This window comes from Sparus aurata, unplaced genomic scaffold (assembly GCF_900880675.1).
Source record: "Sparus aurata unplaced genomic scaffold, fSpaAur1.1, whole genome shotgun sequence".
NCBI lineage: Eukaryota > Metazoa > Chordata > Actinopteri > Spariformes > Sparidae > Sparus > Sparus aurata.
Window position 1 is genome coordinate 1 of NW_022045152.1, and position 18,834 is coordinate 18,834.

Consider the following 18,834-nt stretch of genomic DNA (forward strand, 5'->3'; position numbering starts at 1 on the left):
TCTCTCCCTCCCTCCTCTCCCTCCCTCCACTCTCCCTCCCTCCCTCCCTCTCCTCTCTTGCCTCCCCCTCCCTGCAGATGGTCTTGTACGTCGTCCTCTCTCTTTCTGTTCCGTCCTCGGTGTGTGTTGTTGACGGGTCGGCGGTGGAGATCGACTCACATGAATCCCTCCAGCGAAACATTTTCGCCGCCACCCTGCGACACGCTGCGTGAGTCAGACGTGACATCACACTCAGGTCGTGTGACTCAAGTAGAACATATCGGTTGAATCCATTCAGCTCACGTCTTCGTCTTCTGCTGCGATCATCCATGAAAGCGTACGTGAACTCTGCTGTTAGTGCTCGTCACCTGCAGTCAGTTTTAGATCACACAGGTTGAATAAAGGTCGGACGGGTCGGAGTCCAAACCGTCTTCAGATGGTTTCTAACTCGAGGTGAGACTCGAGGTTTGTGGGCTACATCACCATACACAACAATATGTAACGATAAAGAACGTTATCATGGTGAACTTTCATCACTTTGTGTCCATGAGTTTGTGTTCAGCCGGGTCTCTTCTTCACTCCGGTGCCAGATCGTTCTGACCCGTACGCGGACCACGCCAGAGTTTTTATTGTGCTTGAGCTCGCGTGTTCTTCCCTCAGCCGGCTTCGTCTAGCGCTCATGTTTTGTGCAGAACTTCCAGCACGTCTCTCTCCGCTCAGCTCACCTGAGATTCTTCCACATCACCACCAGACGACCCAGCTGCCCTCCTCGTCACCTACCAGAACCCCCTCATGAACTCTGTCCAGCCTTTTGGGTCCAAACAGAACTCCACCGTGACATAAACATGACAGAAAGTTCTCAGATCATCTCGTGATAACCTGATCCGTATCGTGATATTTTGAGAAACACTGGACGGTGATTAAACATCTCGATGATGACTATAAATACAGTCTGGACTCTTTACCTGACGTAGTTTTCTTTCCTAAACTACGTCCGTACGATGAAGTTCTGCTCGACTGTCGCTGATCCGCTGTTCAGTCGTGTAGTTGTGAGGATTGTTGTGCAGTTTCCTCTCTGACTTTGAAAAGAAACTCACTCCTTCTCTAAACGACTCGCTCAACACAACACGCCGGTCGATGATAATCTCTCGTCATTACGGTCCGATCCGAGCGCGGCGCCGTGACATTAGAGGATTTCACTATATGGATTTTTAAATAGCATGAAAGCTGATATCAGTTTCCACTTCGACGAGTTCTTCATTATCTTGACCTGGAGTCTCGGGAGGCAGACGCTCGCTGCTCGCTGCTCTGCAGAGGTCGATGATCTGCAGCGAGCAGATAACGAGCGGTCACAGGTGAACCAACAGCTGATCTGATTCCAGGTGTGGTGGTCGCCTCTCTCTCTCAGAGCACCAGAGGCAGCACACTGTTTTTTTGGAAATGGAAAGTACAGCTGTGATTTGATTGGTCCTGACTGCTTTTGGCTCCAAACGCAGCAGCTGATCCTGGATCCCTTCTGCTTCCTGTCCTCGTCGTGTTTCCACCTGAGCGGCAGCTGCAGCGAACACCTCTGGACACCGAGCTCGCCACCATCAGAGGCCGCGTGACTCATGAATCCTCTTCCTGCTCGAAGCCTCTGAATCTTTATTCACCTCGTTTATCTCGCCGCTTTTTGCTTTGCGCTGGCCCCGCCCCCGTGCTGCGGCCCGTCACGTCTGGTTTCCTCGTCAGCCGTGACGGAGCCGGGCAGCGTCTCATCTGGGAGCATAACGCTCACGTCTGGTGATGAAACGAGATGAGACAGACGACGTGATTGGCCGCGTATCAGATCTGCTCTTATCCCCGTCCGCACGGTCGAGCGCTGGAGCTAATCAGGTCGGACGGGTGGCTGTGATTGGTCAGATGAGATGTGGCAGAGATTAGGTGAGAGGTGACGGTTAAAGGATGAATCAGCCTTCAGCTCGGGTGAGCGCCGACGAGCTGACGGCAAATAAAACACATGACGAGGATGTTATAAAGCTCGCATCACCAACACACTCATCATCCCTCTTCTTGTAATTTGAAGCATTATTTTTCCCTTCAGACATTTCAGGAGAAACGACGATTGTGAAGAAGAATAAGTGACTTTACTTTGTGTTAGTTATGATGGTGAAAGGAGATATTTTGTGGCGTCTGTGATGTTTCTAGCTGCTTCGTTCACATGTGAGCTTACAGGAAAACAAAAGTTCGGGCTCCAGCGCGTTACGAGACGATGTAATTACACAGTTTGGCCACCAGCTTCAAAACCTGGCGCTGTTCCTGCTCAGCTCTTTGTGATGTTTGGAGCTAAATTAACTGTGTAGCAGTAAGAAGCTAATGCTAGGCTACAAACAGACGACATCACGGTCACATGACTGAAACGTCTCCACCACTAAGAGTCTTACTGCACAATTACTATCCAGGTTTTCTATAAACTGATCAGTGTACAAGTTGTGAAGTCAGAGTTAGAACAGTGTGTAACTAAAGTGGCCTGTAAAGACGGACTAGTGAGTAGATGAGTCTCCGTGTTCGCTGTGAGGACGTTTAATGTCCCCGACAACCTCTGTAGTCTCATTCAGACACTCGTTAGCAACCGCTAACTGTTGTTAACACATGAGGAGCTTCATGATTAAACTGAGGGACATTAATGATGTTTTTATGCTGGAGAATCTTTTTTAAACATAATAATTTTAAAATCTCACAGTGAGTCAGACTAACGTGAGCTGAAACTCTTCTACAGCAGAATCCAGGACGGGTTCCACTATCGTTCTCCTGAACTGCCTGAACAAACTTAAATACTGCAGTTATGATCTTTAGCTTGTTAGCTGCACATGCTAATGTTTGTTAAAGCTGATAAACATGCTGCTAAAATAAATCCTTGTTCAATAAACGGCTAAAACTTGCTTGAACACATCGTCATCCTGTTTTTGTGTTAAGGTTTAGTCACAACTTTCTCCTTTTACTGTCCAGCTGCAACAGATTTGATTAATATGATTAAATGGTAATTAGCTAATTTAGGTCATCTTTAGTTTTAAAGCAATAAAGTGTTTTTTGGTCTGTTCAGACTGGATTGTCTGTCTTAATTATCAGATTCTTGCAAAAAAAAGAAAAAGAAAAAACTAAATATGAAATTGAACTTCAGTCTAATATTGAAATATATGAGGTATTTTACATAATAAATCATCAGGTCTATGTGTAACATTAGCTTGCTCGCTGCAGGATGGAGTGGAAGCGTCCGTGCTCGTCAGCTGACCTTCCCGTCCGTCCACCAGCCTGTCGAAGCGCCGGCTCGTCCTCCGCGTCATCGTGACTGACGGCTGCTGGACGTCTTAAAAACAATCACTTCTCAGAGCTCTCGTCTCCTCCAGCCTCATGATGACAGACGGACCGCCAGCTTTTATCCAGCTCCACCTCACGTAACCTTCGTCTTTTAAAAGGCGACTGTAACTTTAGTTATCCTGCACATTTATCTGTTAATACACAAAATCTTTCACCTGTAACAGAATATCTGTACTGCAGCTTTTACTGAAGTCAAAGACGTGAGTTCTCCTTCCACCACTGGCAGATTTTGTGTCTCAAAATAATCACATAAAACTTTGACATTCTCGCTCCTTGAAAGCTTCTGTACTTTACATCCATCCTACATTTTCCTGGCAGTGCTGCGATAATCCTCGGGATCACAGTTTCTACCTGCAGGACTGTAAATCTCAGAGTTGAAAGCAGCTGCTCTGCTGCCGCTCCGGGTGTCGGCTGAGGCGGGAACAATCAAAGTCAAGACGCCGGAGTTACCTCAGCAGAAACACCTGGATCGACTCTTTTCTTCAATGAAAGACGGTAAAAATAAAGGAGTGCCTCTCAGCGTCTCTGTCGGCTCAGAGTTTAGATTTATTTCTACAACCACTGAAGAAAGTGAGAGGAGGCCGCAGGAGCTGAGGCCGTTTATTAAAACCACAGAATAACACTTTTATTTTGTTCAACTAAAAGTTTTGGATCATTGAACAGACTCAACCAACATCTGGAGAATAAAGTTGAATCTTAGTCGCAGGAAAAGGATCCAGTCTCACGTGTCTTATGTGAGTGTTTAATCAACTTTAAAGTCATATTGAAAACATTTAAACATAAAACATCTACAGAGTGTAGAAAGGTCTGTTTTCTTTAAATACAGCAGTCAGTGGGCAGGAAGCTGGAGGTTGATCTGCGTCGTGGTGACGAGTAAAATCCACAAACTCATTTATATCTCAGCTGTTAGTGCAACATGTAAAAATAAACTGAATATACGACATCAAACACGTCGGTCCGACCCGCCTGACGTCTCACTGCGACTTCAGGGTGACCTGCAACCTTAACGTTAGTCGAGGTGTCGCTGATGAGATACAACGACATCAAACGTGCATTTCAGCACTTTGAGAAAACATCTGGTAACATCTTTCTACCTGGAAGCGATTGTAGACAAACATCGTTGGTGTTTCGTGTTTCGTGTTCTAGCGTATCGCTGACGATCACGTACTTACTCACGCAACACACTTACTTCAACCCAATCCACCATCTTTTCCAAACCTTTACTAAACTGCGACTGCTTCACAACGTTAAATGTGTTTGTTATTGTTGCTATGATGATAAAGGTCACAGAGGTCACCTGACTTCGTCCTCTCAGACCACATTAACGGTCCTCCAAGTATTTTTTGGAACAGCGAGCCTTCGAAGTTTTCAGATAATTGATTGTTGGACGAGCTTTCAGTCTGACGGGACGTTAGTCAAGGTGTTGTTGATGAGACGACATCAGACGTTGATTTCAGCTGATTGTACTTTGAGAAAACATCTGTTAAAGTCTTCCTAACAGGAAGTGATTGTAGACAAACATCGTTGGTGTCTCGTGTTTCGTGTTCTAGCGTATCGTACGGCGCTGACGTTAGCTCGACCTGCTGCTCGTCACGATCACCAACATCACGTACTTACTCACTTACTTCAACCCAAACCGCCATCTTTTCCAAACCTTTACTAAACCGCGACTATGATGAAAAAGGTCACAGAGGTCACCTGACTTCGTCCTCTCAGACCGCATCAACGGTCCTCCAAGTATTTTCTGAACAGCGAGCCTTCGGAGCTGCAGACTTTCCAGATAACAGACGAGCTTTCAGTCCGACGGGACATTTTTCAGACTGCTGGGGTTTTTAAATAATGTGCTGTCCACTGACAGGACAGTCTGGTACCGTGTTATCAGGCCCAACGCTGCAGGAAGTGAACCTCGAGCTGCTGCGCTTTGTTTGTGGTCATCACCAAGCCGTCCGTCTCCAGATTACGCCGGCACGTGAAGCTCGCAGCGACTATCTCACACAGTCACTCACATAATTCCAGCGTAATGCTGCGCTGTTATCTCCTCCTCAGCAGTTTTACTATCAGCAAACAAAGCATTAACATTTCATTGTCGCAGAGGAGAGCAGAGCTGCTCCCAAAACAAACACCGCAGAACAAACCATTACTGCCTGTTGGTTTAATGAAGAAGGAAGCCCTCCAAGACGTGCGGCTGTGTTTACAGAGCGCACAGAAACCAAAAGTCTTCATACAAACACGTTCGCTGCTTCTCACCGAGTCGACTGAGGCCTGCGGACGCGACTACAAAGCGTCTGTGTGAAGAGAAAACAGGAGAAACACGACAGGACGATGGATTCTGATGCAGGGTGAAGGTCTACAGCGACTACCTGCTGGATGTCAAGGACAACTGGAGGGGAAACACACCCAGGTCTGATGTTACAACACAACAGTGTAACTACAGAGTCCAACAACTACACACAATAAATTAAAATGACGTGTAAACAAACCCACCAGGCTTCTTAACGCAAAACTGAGGAACACGCCTCGTTTCAGCTGCTCGTCTGAAGAGATCTGCTGCGGTTTTGTTCAGGAATCAGGAATATTATGTGTATTTCTCATCACTTGGGATAATTATCTGTTCGCAGCAATCCGTCCGACGCTGGTCGAGATGTTTAAGCCTCGACTGAACCGACTGCCAAACAACCAACATCGCTAAAAATAACAGTAGGACAGCGAGGCGACTCAGCCGTCAGACCGGCAGAAGTTAGCCAGCTTTTATACGCATCATCGGTCAGAACTTAAAATGGTAAATGTTTTCTAATAACAGCATAAAGTGATGATCTACATTCTTCACATGTATGTAACTTTACCTGTTTCAAACATTCTCTCAAGGAAACGTGTAAACTGTGAAGAATCCTCCTGATGAGTCGCTGGTGGTTGTTTTTTTTCAAAGGACGTCGATTTGATCTGATGTTGCCTTGACAACTTAAATATGAATTTATCTCATGTAAAAGTGTAGTTTTGTCTCTGTTGTGGAGAGATTCAGTGAGTAGTCGTGTGCAGCTTTTTATTTCTCTCACGACAAAACCTTTTAATCCCGTCGCTCGTCAGCACGCCGCCAAAGACTTCTGCCTGAGGAGATTCAGAAGCCGCGACACACGGGTTAACACGGGTCCGAAACATCGAGGGCGAATCAAACAAAAAGAAAACAATCGATAGCAAACTAAACTAAACTACTGATCAGAGAAAAGCATCAAACTGCTGCTCCAGAAATGTAAGATGCAACAACGATGATGCGTCGCTTGGACACATGCGATTGTGGACTGAAAGTCTTGGTGAGAGGACAGGGAGGACACACACAGCTGATTGTGTGTTTGGTGCTGTCAGGAAGAAGTCCAGTCTCAGTTCTGCAGCCGGACCGACACGTGACGGATCACTGAACACCCAACATGAGCTGAAGTTACAGCCACATTTATATCTGCTCATAAAATCTACTTAAGTCATTATCAGAGCCCTCAACCTTTGTTTATCATCGTCATATTTCTATGTCCTTTATTCCTCGTTCTCAGCAGGACGCCGGGTCAGCGGACCTGCTGCCACCATGATTACATTTATTACATTTCCCCTCCGCCGTCGCCAAAGTTCATCTCGTCTTATCACACGACATTCATCTCATTTGTGTCCATTCATTCATTAGGAGGCAGTAAAATAAAATAAAAAAAATCAATATCATAACAGTATTATATCCGGCGTCATTAATCTTAACGGCAGGCAGAAGGCAGCCCGAGGAGGAGCTGTGCAGCCAGGCAGCTTCAAGTCTATTTCAGGAGGTTGTGTGGCAGCTGAAATCATTTGGCTGGCTCGCTCCGGTCCGGTCCAGCATGGCTGCCCTCTGCTCCCCCCGACACAGGATGAATCATGGCTGTGAAGGTGAATGAGTGTGTGTGTGTGTGTGTGTGTGTGTGTGAGTCCAAATGACACAACTGAAAAATTTAAAAATCTGCAAAACGTCACAATCACAGAGAATCAACTGAAGATGAATGATTCTGAGCGTTGTGAGAATTAAAGAGCTTCTGGGATGTTCAGACGTGGTTCAGTCGTTCCCTCGGGAGCCACAACGTTCGTTTCTTCTCTTTTTATTATTGCATTTTTCAACTGCATTATAAAAAGAGGTGTTAATGGAGCCCCGAGTCGTCATGGAGACAAAGAAATGAGCCTGATTTAGTAAATGTTGCTTTCAATAAAACTGTTTGTCTTTCTGTCATCAGTCTGCTCGTTCGTACTTCACTTGGATTTTAACTTTTACTCAGATACTTTACTTAATTACACATTTAGGATATTTGTAATGTATTTTAATGTCCTGAGTTACTTGTTACACTGTGAGTTTATTAATGTAGAGACATTGGAAACTGTTTTGATGGTTCCAGTGTCACAAATATGAAGATTTGATGGTTTTAATCATATTAATAACTTTAAAGATGCTCGCTGTAGTTCAGGGGAATAAATCATAATCAGAAGAAAAAGATCTTTTTTTCCAGTCAGCACATTAATCCATTGGTTCACAGCTGGAGGGTCAGAACCCACAGCCGGGTCAGAGACCGGGTCACCGGGTCAGAGACCGGGTCACCGGGTCGTGCACCGGTCCTACTGTTCCTGAACTACGGCGCTGAATAACGGTCAGAACAGTTTCTGCTGGTTATGACGTCACACTGAAGTTTGAACCTTTGGGAAATAAAATCCAAAGGTCAAATCATCACCTGACGTCCTGGGAATGAGACTCAACAATCAACTGTCTTTGTGGTGCGTTCAGGAACAGCTGGGACAAATCCTACTGATTCTACCTTTAACTTTAATAGTCTTTGAATTCTATTAATATGACGTGAGCTTCAGTTAGCTTTGACCACAAATGTCCTTCAGAGGGAGACTTTGTACTCTGATACTCTGAGTACATGTCAGAGCCTGTAATCTATTACTTTACTGGAGTAAACAAGCTGAATCAGCACTTCTACTTTTACTAGAGTCTGTTTTTACTCACGAATCTGAACTTTACTGGAGGACAGGATGTTTGTTTGATACCTCTGGTTGGAGTTTTATACAAATCCTGCGTTTACATTAATGTCAGAATCGTCTCCTGACATCAGAAATATTAATTTCACACTCACAGGGACGTTTTGCTGCAGACTCATGATCATATTTACTTTTATTTAATGCCATTTTAAATCCAGGATTTTAACCTATAAAAAAGTTTTTGTTACAGTCTGGTAAGAATACTTTAAAAAGTTTGAAAATATTCAAATAAAGCAGCTGACAGTTTGTTGAATCAGCATCACTGCAGCCGTCTGGTGTTTCTGTGAGATGATGCTGGTGGTTTTTACAGTGAAGCGCTCTTTGGAAATTCACCGCAGCCGAACATTCATCATCTGTCATTCAGTTAATTATTCACCACTATCGACCTATTGTAACGTGCCAACCCTACAAACAGGAGCAGATACCGTTTGCAGAACCCCATTTAGAATCGTTCATGTTTTATTAAACATCTGGCAGGACGTGATCGGCGGCGCCACGCGAGCGCAGCCTGCTGATCGGCCTCCCGCCGCACTGCTGCTCCACAGCCAGAGGGAAGCTGACTGCAGCGTGAGAGCACGCTGAGCGTCGGGGGGAACCGAGGTCAACGTGGAAAGATCCCGTTTGCTTCGGCTCTTACATCACCATCATCTCCAGCAACACACAGCGAGAGGATGAAGGTCAGAGGCCACAGCTGCACGACAGAAACACGAAGAAAAAGCCAAAGCAGAAACAAGACGAGGATCTTCTGCCGCCACCTGAGCAGGAAACCTCTCCAGCTCAGTGTGGCCATGGCAACCACAGGACTTCCTGCGTGCCAGACAAGCTGAAGGAAGGTGAGCGTGTGCTACCTGAACGCCATGACGGACAGACAGAAGTGAATCCACCGACCACAGACAACATGAAGAACGACGTGCAGCTTTGTTTATCTTCGACTTTGTGTTTGTGTCTCTGCAGTTACTGGATGTAACTCCGGTTCTATGAGTGCGTGTTTAGTTTATGTTATAAATCCATTTTGTGGTCGGGATATTCAGTGATTTGGGTATTTTCTCTTGACAGATTAACTTGTTGCTAAAGTAGCTGCTAACAAACAAACTGACAACCAGCAGATTCTCACTGAGCCGCTCCGGACCGCGTCGTACGTCAGAGCGTTACGGTACCGACGTGATCTACGGAGTGTTCTGGTAGCTTTGTTGCTAAAAGACTCGCTAACTGCTGCTGAATGTAATTAGCCGCTGTTAGCTCGGTAAGCGCTCTTTGCTGACTCAGCCCTGGGTTGCTATAGGAACCAAACCTGCCAAGAAAAAAAACACCTCAGTGCTTCACAAATTGGACTCCATCTTCTCTGAGGGGATGTCTGAGAGAGTCAACAAGGCAAATCTGCAGGTAAGGGGCGGGGCATAACATACACGCCACGCTATTGGCTGCTGCCTGTTTTTACAGGAAAAGCCACGATGCCGAACCAAACAGAACTCAACAAATCAGCTCTCCAATCCAACGTTAATCAACGTTTTGTTATTAAAGAGATATGACGGCGTTGAACATGCATTTTAGATGAATTATATAGCTAGCATGTGATGTGGGGAAGTTATTATAAGTCGTAGTGGACGTCAAACCCGGTTACAAACCACAGAACTGATACTGTATCAGCTGTTCTCCCTTTCAGGACAGATTATGAGACGATGAGATGTTTTTCGGTTGACGACTCGTCGCCTAACGTCACTAAAGTCTGTTTTCTGTGTGTGCAAATAAGAAGTTAACAGTGGAGATGAAACAAGGCTCCCTGGTTCTGAAGCTTCCTGGTTCTGAAGCTTCCTGGTTCTGAAGCTCCCTGGTTGTTAAGCTCCCTGGTTCTGAAGCTCCCTGGTTCTGAAGCTTCCTGGTTCTGAAGCTTCCTGGTTCTGAAGCTCCGTGGTTCTGAAGCTTCCTGGTTCTGAAGCTTCCTGGTTGTTAAGCTTCCTGGTTCTGAAGCTTCCTGGTTGTTAAGCTTCCTGGTTCTGAAGCTTCCTGGTTGTTAAGCTTCCTGGTTCTGAAGCTTCCTGGTTCTGAAGCTTCCTGGTTCTGAAGCTTCCTGGTTGTTAAGCTTCCTGGTTCTGAAGCTTCCTGGTTGTTAAGCTTCCTGGTTCTGAGGCTCCCTGGTTCTGAAGCTCCCTGGTTCTGAAGCTCCCTGGTTCTGAAGCTTCCTGGTTCTGAAGCTTCCTGGTTCTGAAGCTCCCTGGTTCTGAAGCTCCCTGGTTCTGAAGTTTCCTGGTTCTTAAGCTTCCTGGTTCTGAAGCTCCCTGGTCCTGAAGCTTCTTGGTTCTGAAGCTTCCTGGTTCTGAAGCTCCCTGGTTCTGAAGCTCCCTGGTTCTGAAGCTTCCTGGTTCTGAAGCTTCCTGGTTGTTAAGCTCCCTGGTTCGGAAGCTCCCTGGTTCTGAAGCTCCCTGGTTCTGAAGCTCCCTGGTTCTGAAGCTTCCTGGTTCTGAAGCTCCCCGGTTCTGAAGCTTCCTGGTTCTGAAGCTCCCTGGTTCTGAAGCTCCCTGGTCCTGAAGCTCCCTGGTTCTGAAGCTCCCTGGTTCTGAAGCTCCCTGGTTCTGAAGCTCCGTGGTTCTGAAGCTCCCTGGTTCTGAAGCTCCCTGGATCTGAAGCTCCCTGGTTCTGAAGCTTCCTGGTTGTTAAGCTCCCTGGTTCTGAAGCTCCCTGGTTCTGAAGCTCCCTGGTTCTGAAGCTCCCTGGTTCTGAAGCTCCCTGCTGTATCCAGACGCACAGCGGCACTCGGCACCGTAATCACTAAAATGTTATGTAAAGGCCACAGCAAGTGATTCACATCATTTCCATAATCATCAAACCGTTCAGCGAAACCCTCGAGTTCTCTCTGGAAACATCTGCGTCTCCTGTGTTTATACACTCAGCGTCTTCCTTTAATTCCTCTGAATAATGTTTCTAATATTTCTTTGCTGGTGTTTGTGAGACAGTAAAGGCGAGTTCGCCCGCCGCAGCCCTCCAGCGTGACGGGCTGCCGAGTCTTTGTTCTCTCTCTTTGTCCCTGCGTATCTCTGGGTGTTGTTGATGTAGTATTGGCTGCCTCGACGACTGATCCTGGGCGCTGCTATAAATAAATACTCTCTGTCTTCTGTCGCAGGCTGCAGCATCGCCAAAACGCTACCTGCAGCACGGCCGCTCAGCAAAGTCACCGCGGGTCACCGGCTGCACACAACGCCGCCCGCCGCAGGAAACAGCGAGACGGCAGCGAATGATAGCTGAGACTCAAAACACGGCTCTGTTTGTGCTGATGAAGGGGCGTCGGCCAGAGCGAGGAAAAGGTCGAGTGGGGAGGAGGAGGAGGAGGAGGAGGAAGCACTAATGAGGGAAAACATGGGGGAGAGGGAGAAAAAAAGCAGCTTTAACGAGGAGAGAAAAGGGAGGAGAGGAAGGGAACGTCAGGAGGATAAACAAGGTAGAAAAAGAGGAGTGGAGGAATGTGGCGAAGAGGATTGTGGGATTACAAGGACAACATGACAGAAAAGGGGGAGGAGAAGGGGAGGAAGTAAGGCAGGAGGTTAATCAAGGATGATGAGACGAAGGAGGGGCAAAGAAAAAAGGAGAAGGACATGAAGAAAAGAGGAGGCTGCCCAAAGCTTAAGAACTAGATAATGGTTGAAGGACAAGGACGAGAACAAATAGGAGGAGGATGGCAGGAGGTGAAACGAGGAGGAGGAGGAGGAGATAAATACGTAAAGGGATGTGGCTACAGGATTACAGATGAAAAAGCAGCAAAAAGAGAAGGTGCAGAAGGATAACACAGAGGAGTGTCGCTGAAGGACGGCAGGAGAGGACAGAGGAGGAGGAGGAGGAGGAGGAGGAGGAGGAGGAGGAGCCGGGCGGGGACGAAGCTGGAGGAGAAATAATGAGTGATGGGGAAGAAAGAGATGTTACAATAAAATCCTCAGCCTGCTTCAAATATACAACGTCTGAAGACAGACGTCCTCCTGATGATATAAAGTCCTCCTCTCCTCCTCCTGATGATATAAAGTCCTCCTCTCCTCCTCCTGATGATATAAAGTCCTCCTCTCCTCCTCCTGATGATATAAAGTCCTCCTCTCCTCCTGAGATATAAAGTCCTCCTCTCCTCCTCCTGATGATATAAGTCCTCCTCTCCTCCTCCTGATTATATAAAGTCCTCCTCTCCTCCTCCTGATGATATAAAGTCCTCCTCTCCTCCTGATGATATAAAGTCCTCCTCTCCTCCTGATGATATAAAGTCCTCCTCTCCTCCTCCTGATGATATAAAGTCCTCCTCTCCTCCTGATGATATAAAGTCCTCCTCTCCTCCTGATGATATAAAGTCCTCCTCTCCTCCTGATGATATAAAGTCCCTCCTCTCCTCCTCCTGATGATATAAAGTCCTCCTCTCCTCCTCCTGATGATATAAAGTCCTCCTCTCCTCCTGAGGATATAAAGTCCTCCTCTCCTCCTGATGATATAAAGTCCTCCTCTCCTCCTGATGATATAAAGTCCTCCTCTCCTCCTGATGATATAAAGTCCTCCTCTCCTCCTCCTGATGATATAAAGTCCTCCTCTCCTCCTCCTGATGATATAAAGTCCTCCTCTCCTCCTGAGGATATAAAGTCCTCCTCTCCTCCTCCTGATGATATAAAGTCCTCCTCTCCTCCTCCTGATGATATAAAGTCCTCCTCTCCTCCTGAGGATATAAAGTCCTCCTCTCCTCCTCCTGATGATATAAAGTCCTCCTCTCCTCCTGATGATATAAAGTCCTCCTCTCCTCCTGATGATATAAAGTCCTCCTCTCCTCCTCCTGATGATATAAAGTCCCTCCTCTCCTCCTCCTGATGATATAAAGTCCTCCTCTCCTCCTCCTGATGATATAAAGTCCTCCTCTTCCTCCTGATGATATAAAGTCCTCCTCTCCTCCTCCTGATGATATAAAGTCCTCCTCTCCTCCTCCTGAGGATATAAAGTCCTCCTCTCCTCCTCCTGATGATATAAAGTCCTCCTCTCCTCCTCCTGATGATATAAAGTCCTCCTCTCCTCCTCCTGATGATATAAAGTCCTCCTCTCCTCCTCCTGATGATATAAAGTCCTCCTCTCCTCCCTCCTGATGATATAAAGTCCTCCTCTCCTCCTCCTGATGATATAAAGTCCTCCTCTCCTCCTCCTGATATATAAAGTCCTCCTCTCCTCCTCCTGATGATATAAAGTCCTCCTCTCCTCCTGATGATATAAAGTCCTATCCTCCTCTCTCCTGATGATATAAGTCCTCCTCTCCTCCTCCTGATGATATAAAGTCCTCCTCTCCTCCTGATGATATAAAGTCCTCCTCTCCTCCTGATGATATAAAGTCCTCCTCTCCTCCTGATGATATAAAGTCCTCCTCTCCTCCTCCTGATGATATAAAGTCCTCCTCTCCTCCTCCTGAGGATATAAAGTCCTCCTCTCCTCCTGAGGATATAAGTCCCTCCTCTCCTCCTCCTGATGATATAAAGTCCTCCTCTCCTCCTCCTGATGATATAAAGTCCTCCTCTCCTCCTCCTGATGATATAAAGTCCTCCTCTCCTCCTGATGATATAAGTCCTCCTCTCCTCCTCCTGTGATATAGTCCTCCCTCCTCCTGATGATATAAAGTCCTCCTCTCTCCTATGATATAAGTCCTCCTCTCCTCCTCCTGATGATATAAAGTCCTCCTCTCCTCCTGATGATATAAAGTCCTCCTCTCCTCCTGATGATATAAAGTCCTCCTCTCCTCCTCCTGATGATATAAAGTCCCTCCCTCTCCTCCTCCTGAGGATATAAAGTCCTCCTCTCCTCCTCCTGATGATATAAAGTCCTCCTCTCCTCCTCCTGATGATATAAAGTCCTCCTCTCCTCCTCCTGATGATATAAAGTCCTCCTCTCCTCCTGATGATATAAAGTCCTCCTCTCCTCCTCCTGAGGATATAAAGTCCTCCTCTCCTCCTCCTGATGATATAAAGTCCTCCTCTCCTCCTCCTGATGATATAAAGTCCTCCTCTCCTCCTCCTGATGATATAAAGTCCTCCTCTCCTCCTCCTGATGATATAAAGTCCTCCTCTCCTCCTCCTGATGATATAAGTCCTCCTCTCTCCTGATGATATAAAGTCCTCCTCTCCTCCTCCTGATGATATAAAGTCCTCCTCTCCTCCTCCTGATGATATAAAGTCCTCCTCTTCTCCTCCTGATGATATAAAGTCCTCCTCTCCTCCTGATGATATAAAGTCCTCCTCTCCTCCTCCTGATGATATAAAGTCCTCCTCTCCTCCTCCTGATGATATAAAGTCCTCCTCTCCTCCTGATGATATAAAGTCCTCCTCTCCTCCTCCTGATGATATAAAGTCCTCCTCTCCTCCTCCTGATGATATAAAGTCCTCCTCTCCTCCTCCTGATGATATAAAGTCCTCCTCTCCTCCTCCTGATGATATAAAGTCCTCCTCTCCTCCTCCTGATGATATAAAGTCCTCCTCTCCTCCTCCTGATGATATAAAGTCCTCCTCTCCTCCTCCTGATGATATAAAGTCCTCCTCTCCTCCTCCTGATGATATAAAGTCCTCCTCTCCTCCTCCTGATGATATAAAGTCCTCCTCTCCTCCTCCTGATGATATAAAGTCCTCCTCTCCTCCTGATGATATAAAGTCCTCCTCTCCTCCTCCTGATGATATAAAGTCCTCCTCTCCTCCTGATGATATAAAGTCCTCCTCTCCTCCTCCTGATGATATAAAGTCCTCCCTCTCCTCCTCCTGATGATATAAAGTCCTCCTCTCCTCCTCCTGATGATATAAAGCGATCTGCTGCTGTTCTTTGTCATTTCTGACGGTCAGCGGAGAGTTATCGGGTTTTGGACTGTTGGTTGGACAACAGAAGAGACTAAACGATGAATCGTGCGAATAATCAGCAGATTAATCGATAATGAAAATCATCGTTAGTTGCAGCACAAAGACCGATGACGTCATGAAGGTGATTCAGAGGAACCTCGTCTTTTCTTCATCAAAAACAGGTGAACTTCTTTAACCTGCACATGAGTTCTGCTCCGACAACAACGAGGTGAAGCAGCTTGTTGTTGAGACTAAATCACATTTGGTTCTGATTTAAAAAGCTCAGTGACATGAAACATTTCACCTGGAACCTCATTCAGTCATAATTCTGTCACGAGCACAAAAGACTGCAGACACTCGGAGAGCTTTCCTGCAAAAAACCTCTTCAGGGAAATAGTAGTTAGATTACAGGACACACACACACACACACACACACACACATGCAGCATCACATGCAGTTTAAACGTCAGCGTCAGACCGTGCGCTGACTCTGTGAGATTCTCGGGTTTATTTCTGAGCTGAGAAGTCAGGTGAGAAGCTGTTTTTAACATTGACGAGCAGCAAAGAATAGATTCAGATTGATCACCACGAACCTCTCGGGTGATTATCTCCGCTCGCGCTCCTGCGACTGAGAGCCAGCGGCGAGTAAAACGCTCGTCTCATCAGCGCCGGCTGTAAGAAGCTGAATGTTTCAGCTCTGTGAGAATATCATCATATTTCTGATTAACATCTAGAAATGAACTGATATGTAACTGTGATCTGCAAAGAGGACTGTGTCAGTAATTGCAGGGTAAAACACAAGCGTTCTGTAATAATAATAATAATAATAATAATAATACACTAATTAAAAACCCTTTAAACTCCAGCCTTTGTTCCAGCTTTCCCTCCCTTTAATTGCAGGTTGCAGGTGAGCCGTTTATAACGAGGGTTTCAATCTTGTAGGTCGTCAGTAATGTTGTGTTATGATGGAACAGGTGGATCTCTGTCAGGGGTCGGGTCACATTAAGTTCCTGGTTCTTTACTCTCTAATAACAAACGTGTAATTTTGGTTGTAAAGAATAAATCTCATCTCATACGCCCGGTGTGTTGCTTCAGAGCAGGAAGCGGTTCAAAGACGCGGCAGCAGCTGGAGGAACTGTTTTCACTCTGTGCACTTTACTACACCTGGATATCTGGACTCACATCAGTCATGTTGTTGTCGCTCAGCAGTGCTGCATGCTGGGATATTTCCCTCTAAATAATCTGCAATTCACGTACTTTTGGTATGTAATTGTGATGGTGATGTTTCAGCGTACTGAACAGCATGTCGCTGAGGTGAGGGGCTAAAATGCTCAGCTAACGTCAACCAGCACTCAGAAATCTCCAACATCGACTCCTCCGGCCAGCTGAGTGATTTCATAAAGACGTCAGTGAAGATGTTGGTGCCTCATCGAGCTGATCTAACGGCGAACCAGAACTGAAGCTTCTAATTCATAAGAGTTCCTCTCTCTTTATGAACCATATCTGTCAGTGTAAAGAGCAGGTAATAATAATCAGTATTTTGGCTGACAGATTATTAGTTCAGTTCATTTCCTGGCTGCAGTCGTCACATCAGGATTGTGGTCATTCAAATCATCATCGTTCAGTTCTGGTGGTAATATGAAGCACATGTTTGTACAGGAAGTGAAGTGAGGTTCCTCAGGGCTCTGAACTCGGGTCACTTCTATTCAACAGCTTATATCTTTAAAAACAACGAGTAACTTTTCATTTTAACTCAAACAAAACACACAGATTTAAATAACGATTTCTCCAGGTGTCTTTAGTCCCATACAGGCGCTGAATAAGTCTCCCTCTGAAGGACATTTGTGGTCAAAGCTAACTGAAGCTCACGTCATATTAATAGAATTCAAAGACTATTAAAGTTAAAGGTAGAATCAGCAGGATTTGTCCCAGCTGTTCCTGAACGCACCACAAAGACAGTTGATTGTTGAGTCTCATTCCCAGGACGTCAAATAGACACATGTTGGGTTGGTAAAGCGTCCCGAGCAGCAACAAAGAGAGAAAATCAGAAACTCTCTGCAGATACGAGACACTAACACGCCTTTTCTCCACATTCCAGTCTCCCTCTCTGTCTGTTTACGCCTTCTTACGGCTTTTACGTCTTTGTCTCGTCTCGCTGCGTCTGCCGTGCGTGATGTGCTCTGATTGGTCCACATCAGTCTGCTGATGCTGGGAAATAACAAGAATCCAGAATTCACCTCAGATGCATCAAACTAAAGTAACGAGGCTGTTCTGAAGCTGTGAGGAGGAGAAAGTTCACATGTAGAGAGGAGAAGTCACACAGATACTCAGAGTAAAGTACAGATACATGAAACATGTACTGAAGTACAGTAACTAAGTATTTGTACTCTGTTACTTCCCCCCACTGATCTGAAGTTCCCGCTCACCTTGAATCCTTTAAAGACAACAAACCAAATCTTGGAGACGTTATGGTTCTTCAACATCCACACTGAGACGAAAAACAGTTTGTGTTTTCTCTCCTGAACATTTTTCTCTGAGAGTTTGAAGGTTCGGCCGACTGATCCTGGTTCAGTTCCTGGATAGTTACACACTGAAAAGTAGGTCACATAATGATTACCTCTGCTGGACTCAATTAAACGCTCACGATGTTAAGATGACTTTTGTTTCACGGTTTCGTGTTTTAGTTGTGTGAAACATGAATAGATGTTCTCTCCTTTTTTCTCATTTTGAACTACGTGGACTTTTTTTTCATTATTTAATCTGACTAATAGGCGGCTGAATGTAACCAACAAATGGAGGAACGCCGGCCCCCTGCTCAGCACTCACACCGGTTTGTTAATAGAAAGTGAGGAGGAGGGAGAACATTTGTGCAGCAGTGACCATCTGCAGCTGAACATGCTTTGTCATTTCTTTAAAGTGCTTCCAGGTGATGTAACAGCCTCAGACGGCCATGTTGGAAGCCCCACGCTGTTGAATAACTGGAGCTGTGTACAGATGACATCTTCATCAGCAGATCTACCTCTGACTGCTGACTGATGATTTCATAACTGATCCATCTGACTGATTTTGTTTATATGTCATTTTGTTAGCTAGCTACACAGCGTACGTGCTTTGCTTTACTCTCATATTTTATCTATTATAAAATATCATCATCATAAATATTAACACATGTAGTTGCAAGAAATTACAAGAATTTAAAGGTAACTCCAAAACTATATGGGGCAGAATAGTCACTAACTGCTGATCTCTATACTCTTTGATGTAGCCATTCATGGCTGTAGCGACTAGTTGATGTTAGCAAGTTGCTAAGCTCAGGACCTCTGATGACGAGGTATCCTCCCAGCGAAGACGTGTGGACAGCAGACTGAGACTGAACAGTGACGGAGGTCAGTGTGAAGACAGAGGACACACTACAGAGGTGATTTACACTACAGAGGTGATTTACACTACAGAGGTGATTTACACCACAGAGGTGATTTACACTACAGAGGTGATTTACACCACAGAGGTGATTTATACTACAGATGTGATTAAAACTACAGAGGCAATTTACACAACAGAGGCGATTTACACAACAGAGGCGATTTACACCACAGAGGTGATTTACACTACAGAGGTGATTTACACTACAGAGGTG